Genomic DNA, 9,029 nt, shown 5'->3' with positions numbered 1-9,029 from the left:
GCCCCCGCCCCCTCCACTGAGCGTCCCGCTCTCCTCCCGGCCAGACATGGAGGTCCCGGGTCTGTGGAGGAGGAGGCCGCAGGGACTACAGTAGGTGGTGATCGCAGCGCTGCAGGTCCTGGAGCTATACAGCGGGATGGGGGGGGGGCTCAGTGCAGATCCCCATTCCCGCTGTATAGCTCCGTGACCCGCAGCGCCGCGATCACCACCTACTGTAGTCCCTGCGGCCTCATCCTCCACAGACCCGGGACCTCCATGTCTGGCTGGGAGGAGAGCATGTGTGCGGAGGTGAGAGGAGGAGGAGATGTATGTGCCCTCCTGCTCCAATCACCCCCCGCTGCACCCGTCACCCCTCAGTGTCCCCCCCCCCAGTCCCCTCAGTGTCCCCCCAATCACCTCAGTGTCCCCCAGTCCCCAAATGCCCTCAGTGTCCCCTCCCAGTCCCCTCAGTGTCCCCCCACCAGTCCCCAAATCCCCTCAGTGTCCCCCCCAGTCCCGTCAGTGTCACCCCAATCCCCTCAGTGTCCCCCCCAGTTCCCCAATCCCCTCAGTGTCCCCCCATCCCCTCAGTGTCCCCCCAGTCCCCTCAGTGTCCCCCCAGTCCCCTTCAGTGTCCCCCCAGTCCCCCAATCCCCTCAGTGTCCCCCCCATCCCCTCAGTGTCCCCCCCAGTCCCCTCAGTGTCCCCCCCAGTCCCCTTCAGTGTCCCCCCCAGTCCCCTTCAGTGTCACCCCAGTCGCCTTCAGTGTCCCCCAGTGTCACCCCATTCCCCCTCAGTCTCCCCAGTCACCCCTCATCTATACCTCCACTACTACACCCCTTATCCACTAGACCTCCACTACTACACCCTACGTAGATGAAGGCACAAACATGATTTCCTATACTATATGGGGGCTCTGTTACACTGGAAAGCAATACAATTGTTGTCTGAAATATCATTAAAATAGTATCTGATGCTGCAGGGAGAAAATGTTCTGTTTATTTAGCAAAAAAAGAAAAAAATCGAGATTTAAATCGAGGATCGTCCAAATTTTTTTAAAAATCGAGATTTTATTTTTTGCCCATATCGCCCAGCCCTAGCTGACGTATTCCGCTATCCGCCGAAAGAAGTGACAAGTGGGGCATCCTCTTGTAGCTAGAGGCAAATACTGCCTGAAACTGCAAGTGGGATTGGCACGGTGGGAGACAAAAGTTCCTCGCTGTGTCAATCTTTACAGGCAACAGCCCTGCCCTTTCAAATCATGTTTGGGGGCTAAGTTGCAATCATTGTGCATCTAATAGCTGCGCAACGCCCTCAATTGTGAGAGAACGGTGCAGCTATTGCATATTGTGAGCGAATGTGGCATGCGATGATCCCAACTTAGCCACTCCCTGCATGTCGCAGAATGCTTACCTCCAAGAAGTGGCTTGCCCCAAGACTTCTTTTATTGTTTATGTTTTTAACAAACCCCTTTTAACCTCATCATGACTAAGCCCAAAATGGCCGAAATGACCGCGCCAATTTTCATTTTTCGTTTTTTCCTCCTCCCCTTCTAAGAGCTCTAGCACTTTTATTTCTTCATCTACAGGGCCATGTAAGGGCTTCTTTTTTTTTTTTTTTTTTTTTTTAGGAAGGGGAGTACTTTGTAATGGTGCTTTTCAATCTACCATAACATGTATGACAAAATCCCAAAAATATTATTTATAGGGTGTAATTGAAAAAAAAAAAATCAATTTTGTAACTCCTGTGTCTACGTAATGCACTTTACAGTAAAACAATATGTATAAAATGTAACTATTCTATACGTCAGTCTGAACACAGCGATATGCACGTTTTCATTGCTTATCTTATGTTTAACTTTTTTTTTCCACAGGATAGCTTTTTTTTGCTAATAATTATGATTAAAATGACCCTATTGTGACTCTTATAACAATTTTATCATTTCACCTATAGGGCTATATGAAATAACATTTTTTGTGCCATGATCCCTAGTTTTTACTAGTATCATATTTGTGTACATCACACATTTTGATCACTTTTAATTCGTATATATATATATATATATATATATATATATATACATATACACACAGTGTATATATATATATATATATATATATATATACACACACAGTATATATATATATACACACAAAAACAAAAAAAAATCAGCAAGGTTTCTAGGTTGCTGGGATCCTAAGCCACTGGGTCCCAACAGGAGATGCAGAGTGGTGGGGCGTCGAGTCCCCGCAGTTGGCAGCGGTGGATGTAGATGAAACCTTGACAGGCACTGGCCAACAGCAGATATAGGACTAAGTCCAAAGCAGGTATTACTAAAAACACATTTATTTGTCTCAAGGGACAGCGCGTTTCGGGGTACAGGGGACCACTTTCTCAAGTCAGGGAGACAACCCCTGTCTCCCTGACTTGGACTTACTACTCTACTGTCGGCCAGCACCTGTCAAGGTTTCATCTACATCCACCACTGCCAACTGCGGTGAATCGACGCCCCAAAGAATGTTTTTTTTTCACATTTTAAGTCCCTTTAGGAGACTATTACACGCACTTATTAGACTGCATACACTGATCAATGCTATGCCATTGCATAGCATTGATCAGTGTAATCAGCCATCTTAAAGGACAACTCCCGCGGGACCCCAAAAAAAAAAAAAAACACAGACACACACAGACACCATACTCACCATCTCTCCGGTGACGATCGCCACTCGATTCGCCCGCCGTCCGCCTCTCCGTCGCCGCCTTCCGCCATCCAGCGATGTCTCCAACTTCCGGGTCCAGGGGATGGAAAAGGCTGCCAGTGCGCTTGCGCACCGGCAGCCTTTTCATTGGCTGGAGCGCATCACATGGCTTCCAGCAAGCTCAGCCAATCAGGGCTGAGCAAGCTGGAAGCCATGTGATGCGCTCCAGCCAATGAAAAGGCTGCTGGTGCGCATGTGCACCAGCAGCCTTTTCATCCCCATTCACTTTGCATGAAGACGCCGAGGAGGAAGAAGACCCGGACCGCCCCTCGGCTCTGACGTCGTCGTCACCAGATGCCGCCCCGGAGAAGAGGACCGTGACGATCGTAATAGGTAATGTATACATTCCTTAACTTCCGGGGTGGGGGGTCGGGGGTCCGAAAGTGGGGGAAGGGGGCCAGGCCGGGTATTTAACCACATTACAAAGTTATATAACTTTGTAATGTGTGTTAAATGAGCAAAAAAAAATTTTTGTGGGAGTTGTCCTTTAACATAAAGCCTGCCTGTGACTGCACAGAGGTAAGCAATATACCTCAAGTAAGTGACAGGAGCTGCTCAGGTTAATGAAAGGTCACTGCACGATTGCTGCTGCCTGTCATTGAGGGTGAGGGCCCAGCTGCTATGAAGCAAACTTATCTCTTGAGCTCACTCATAGTGCCATAGGAGATAATGGCGTACAGGTATGTCATGGGTCATCTGGTGACATGCGTCCATGCTGTACCCGTATTCCAAAGTTGGTCTAGGGGTAAGTGCTATGACATAAGAATTGCCTTTATTATGAAAATATACTGTAAGAACATGCAAAATGCATTAGGTCTGCTTGAAGGGGTGTGCTATTTTAAGACTATTTCACATATTAGAAAGGGCATTGTGTACCATGCATAAATAAATAGCTGCTGTCGCTGTTGTTTTTAACTGAAAACTTAAACTTTTATCACTGATTTAACTTAAAAGGAATCTGTCAGCACCTGGGCTGGTCTGAGGTGCTGACAGTGTAGTGAAGGTGCATGTTCCTTAAAGGGGTTATCCAGCGCTACAAAAACATGGCCACTTTCCCCCTACTGTTGTCTCCAGATTGGGTGGGGTTTTGAAACTCAGTTCCATTGAAGTAAATGGAGCTTAATTGCAAACTGCACCTGAACTGGAGACAACAGTAGGGGGAAAAGTGGTCATGTTTTTGTAGCCCTGGATAACCCCTTTAATGTATGCGGTACCTTTCTTTTAGCCATCGGTGCAGTAGTTTTTTTTTTATTCTTGCCTGTAACTTGTAGTGGTGAGGTGTTCGTGCCCCACTTAGGCACGCCTCCTGATGACTTTGCTGGCAAGGGCCGCGCGCCGACTTGCCAGTATGCCCACAGTTGCGCTGCTCATCTGCGCTACGGCGAATGCACGATTCGGGACGCAGGAGTGCACAATACATGAGAGATCCAGGGAGCATGTGCATACTGGCAAGTCGGCGCGTGGCCCTTGCTAGCAACGTCATCAGGAAGCAGGAGGCCGGGTCGGGCAGCAAAGAGGGAGGAGGAAGCGATGGTGAGGCGTGCCTAACCGCGGCATGAACGCCTCACCACTACAAGTTACAGGTAAGAATAAAAAAAAACAAACAACTACTGCACCGATGGCTAAAAGAAAGGTACCGCATACATTAAGGAACAGGAAGGCACCTTCACTACACTGCCAGCACCTCAGGACCAGCCCCGGTGCTGACAGATTCCCTTTAAACATAAAAAAAAACATCATAGACAATAAGTTTTTCTATATGTAGCCTCTTATAATCCTCCCCCCCCCCCCTTTCCCCTGCTGGTGGAACAAAACGCACAATTTATTTTTACTTTCACCTTCTTCCACGTATTTTATTCAAATCGTACCATATTAAAGAGATCTTAGGGTGCTTTTACACAGAGAGATTTATCTGGCAGGTCTGTGAAGCCCAAGCCAGGAATGGATTTAAAAAGAGAAGAAATCTCAATCTTTCCTGTATAACCTGTCTCCTGATTATAGTCTGTTCCTGGCTTTGGCTTCAAAGATCTGTCCTCTGTTTAAAGGCACCTTTAGACTGAACTGGTCTGATTTGGCTTCCCAATATCTCAACAGAGGAAGTGCTTTTAATCACGGCTGTCGATATTTTGGATAATGTAGAATTAGTATCTTGAGATCTTAGAGGAGAGGTCCGGCAAAATTTTTTCTATTAAAGTATTGTATTGCCCCCCAAAAGTTATACAAATCCCCAATATACTTTTATTACGGAAAATGCACATAAAGAGCTTTTTCTCCCTGCACTTACTACTGCATCAAGGCTTCACTTCCAGGATAAAATGGTGATGTCACGACCCGCCTCCCAGAGCTGTGTGGGCTGTGGCTGCTGGAGAGGATGATGGTAGAGGGATGCTCAGTGTCCCTCCAGTGCCCTGTGTCCCTCAGTGTCACTCTGCCATCATCCTCTCCAGCAGCCACAGCCCGCACAGCTCTGGGAGTCGGGTCGTGACATCACCATTTATCCAGGAAGTGAAGCCTTGATGCAGTAGTAAGTGCAGGGAAAAAAGCACTTTATAGCATTTCCCCTAATAAGTGTATATTGGTGATTTGAGTAACTTTTGGGGGAGCAATACAATACTTTAATAACAAATTTCACCGGATTTCTCCTTTAATTTTCAAATCTTTAATTCTTCTCCCAACCCCCAGTGAGCATAGAAATGTATCAATTTTTGCACTTGTTTGCACCTCCTTACTGGGGCTATTTGACCTACAGCCTTTGGTGGCATATCAGATTTTAAAAGTGCCAAATTTTCCCCAGGGAAATGGTATATCACTTGTAGAGTAACCCATTTTCTGATTAAGGCCCCTTCACACGTCCATGATAGTTTTTAAGGTCAGGAAATCCTGATCAGGAGGCCATCAGGTAGCTGGAGGTCCTCTTTCTGGATCAGTGGAGGTGCCAGAGGTCAGAACCTACTGTTAGACAATAGCATATCGTATTTATATAGAGGTGGGGAAAATTGGGGACAATGGGTAGGGAAAATTGTGTTTCTGAATACGAGTTTATCTTCCACCATTGCAGACTAGAGCGTGTCTGTCATTTCAGGTAACCCTTAAGGATGAGCTGTCTTGTGTTTGTAAATGAGGACTAACACTATTTCTGGCTATTACATACCTTGTATTTGACATTTTTTTTACCAGTTTTTCCCTCTGTAGGCCCCATCTTTCATGCACAGAGCCTATGCTCTGAAGAAGTTGATCCTATTCTCCTATCTCTCTATACACACCCTAAGAAGCAGCAGCAGCATGGAGAACATTACACAGCAGTACTGAATAGTCTTAAGTCTTGAACCAAGCCCTGGGTGAGAGCAGTATACATACTAAGCTCTTGTATAGGCTTTTTGTAGTAAAGAAGAACTCCTTATTCAGGACCCTTATTTATTGCCCACAAGGAGAGTGGCTAAAGAGAGCATTATGGGCCCAGCCTGTCTACACCTTACACAAATAGCCTGTTGATTCTGACACAAACTGTGTAGTACCTAATTTCCTATGTGGTGGCACTGTAAAAAATTGAATGCTTGTTGCTGAGCTTCTCCGCAGCTGATCACTATGACCTCTAGCAGTAAGATATATCTGCTTATTATCAGGATAAAGAGCCCTTGTCCACAATGGACATCTCGGATTGCTCAGAATAAAAGCCCATGTTATATAAACAGCTCTACTCCTGAGAGCAGGACTGACATAATTATATTGCTAAGGAAAGCGTGTATACAATATGACAAAACTGAAAAATGACATTCCAGAAAATAGACGTGCATTACCTAAGGCTCTACATACTATAACCTGGTATGATGACAGATTTCCTTCTATAAATTCTGTATGCAAGGAGAAAGCAATAAAACTTAGGTATTGCAGGTTGGATCACAATGTTCCGGTGGTGAACATGTTAAAACGATAGCTGACAAACCCATAGGCTTTCCGGGGATAACGTGAAGGAATCGTTCCTTAAGCCCCTGTTATGCTTCTCATTAAAACTGATAATCTTTTAAGAAATGTTCCCACAAACTGCGTATACTAAACTGTCTTAAGACAATTAGTTCAGCTGTCAAACATTGTTAACTTTTATTTCTGAAAACACTAAACAATAAATAGTAAATCACCCTGGCGCCATTGGATGAATGCTTGTGTTTGGGTGTGTCGTTTCTGTGGTGTATCCTGTGCACACAGGTACATCCAGTGCTAAGTGGATGCAGAAGATGAAGCCTGATTCTTCACTTTTCTGAATTAAGAGTATCATAGGGGTCCCTGGGGGTCAACAGGTCATCACATAGAACATAAATGTCTCAGATGGGTAAGTTTACAGTGATAGCGAAGAGCTTTGCTGAACTCGCGGTCACCTTGTCAGTCAACATCTAGTTGAATTCTGTGCTGCTCCAGTGCCTGAAAAAGCGGGATCCAGTCCTGGGAAACTGGAAGAAGTTTCCTAGGGCTCGATCCAGCTTTTCCTTGAACCCAGAGCGGTACAGAGTTCAAAGGCAGCCTAGCCAATCACTTTGTTAGTAATATATAGTTGCTCATCCATGAGCACTACTCCTTTAAGTTCCATTTTGGCCTCCGGGAGTGGTATAATCTGACAATATAGCCCCAGATCAGAAAAGGCAAGCTCCATGGCCCCTTCCCACTGATAATTGGAGGTCCTGGTGGTCATTCCACCAATCATATGATGATGGATAATGATTAGAGATGAGCGAACTGGGTTCGGGTTCTAGTCCATCCGAACCCGAACGTTCGGTATTTGATTAGCTGGGGTTGTCTGGAAAACATGGATACAGCCAATGACTATATCCATGTTTTCCGCATAGCCTTAGGGCTTTATCCAACTTCAGCAGCCCCAGCTAATCAAATGCAGAACGATCGGGTTCGGATGGACTCGAGCATGCTTGAGGTTCGCTCATCTCTAATAATGATGGATGCCTATCCAGAGGACAGCAAATTCATGATGCCTCAGTCACAAACAACAATTGGTGGTTATAGCCCCACAACTGTGTAATGTACATAGTAAAGTTATGCAGAATCATATAACATTGCAGTTTCATAATATCACATGCCATTTACAATTAACACATAAAATCCAACCCTTTGTTCCAGTACTGCAGTGTGGTATGATCCCCAAACATTTTATACCCATGGCGGCCACCTAAGTCTCCGCCGACAGTAGAGACAGGTTTCATAACATTGATCCAGTTTTAGCAGCCACCACAAATCAAAGCCGCACTCTCAGGTTCAGAAGAACCAGAGTCTGCTCAAAGTCTGCTTAACTCTAATAGGCACTTTTCACAAAAAGCAAACAGATTCAGTGGTCACCGTTAGCACTTACTTTTCACTCTGGGGGCACTGATCCTGGCACTCATTTCCCGTCTTAGAGGTAAGCCTTCCGAGACATGGAGGGGCAGGTTCTAAGTTGTGATCAACATGTGCAGGCAAAAACCATACCCACATGCTATGTGAAATAGCTGCACAGTGTCTCCAATATTTCAAAGACACAATGTAGCTATTGGATATTACATGCAGGCACGTTTGCCTGCGTGTGATGATCATGGCCAAGCGTTCTTGTGCTCTCTATGGGGAAGGGTAAGCTCTGGATAGGGCTTATCTCTCCCAGAACAAAGGGGTCTTGTAGTGATTTTTCCATTACGATCAACCCCTATCACCACCGACATCATCTGTTGGTGTCATTCAGGAGAGTCCCATACACCTTACACTGTTAGACAGACGCACCGCTTGCGGCGGGTATGGCCAACAAATGTATAAGGTGTATAGGGACCTTTAGCCATTTAATGCTTCTCAAAAAACGGTTTATACACTTCTGCCCAACAGATTGCAGCCAATAACTGCAAACAACTCACTTAACATTTGCATTAGTATTTTATCTTCTTCCCTTTATTAAAGTAATCTGGTTCTCCAGGTAAAAAGGGGGTCTCTTTTGGCCATGTGGTCAGGTTCTGACTGCTTGAGCAGGCTCTAACAATCCCAGTTTGATGTGAATAAATTTGGACAATGATATTGTCCCTCTAAACACCGTTGACATGTTAGAACACTGAATATTTTATAATATATGGGACATGCAAGAATTGCTATGCTTTTATTTTGTTCTCACCAATGCTCTAGTAGAGCATGAAATAAACCTTGAAAGCGTCAAGAGTCATGTTTACTTGCTATTATACGCACCTGAAGTGTTCATTGTTAATGTATGACAAATAGGTTTGTTGGTTTGTTCATTGACAACATGGAGTGAAGCCAGGGTCAGTATGACTG

The sequence above is a fragment of the Dendropsophus ebraccatus genome, unplaced genomic scaffold (genome assembly GCF_027789765.1).
Source record: "Dendropsophus ebraccatus isolate aDenEbr1 unplaced genomic scaffold, aDenEbr1.pat pat_scaffold_780_ctg1, whole genome shotgun sequence".
NCBI classification, from domain to species: domain Eukaryota; kingdom Metazoa; phylum Chordata; class Amphibia; order Anura; family Hylidae; genus Dendropsophus; species Dendropsophus ebraccatus.
The sequence above is the reverse complement of the archived record's forward strand: the minus strand, read 5'-3'. Positions refer to the sequence as shown.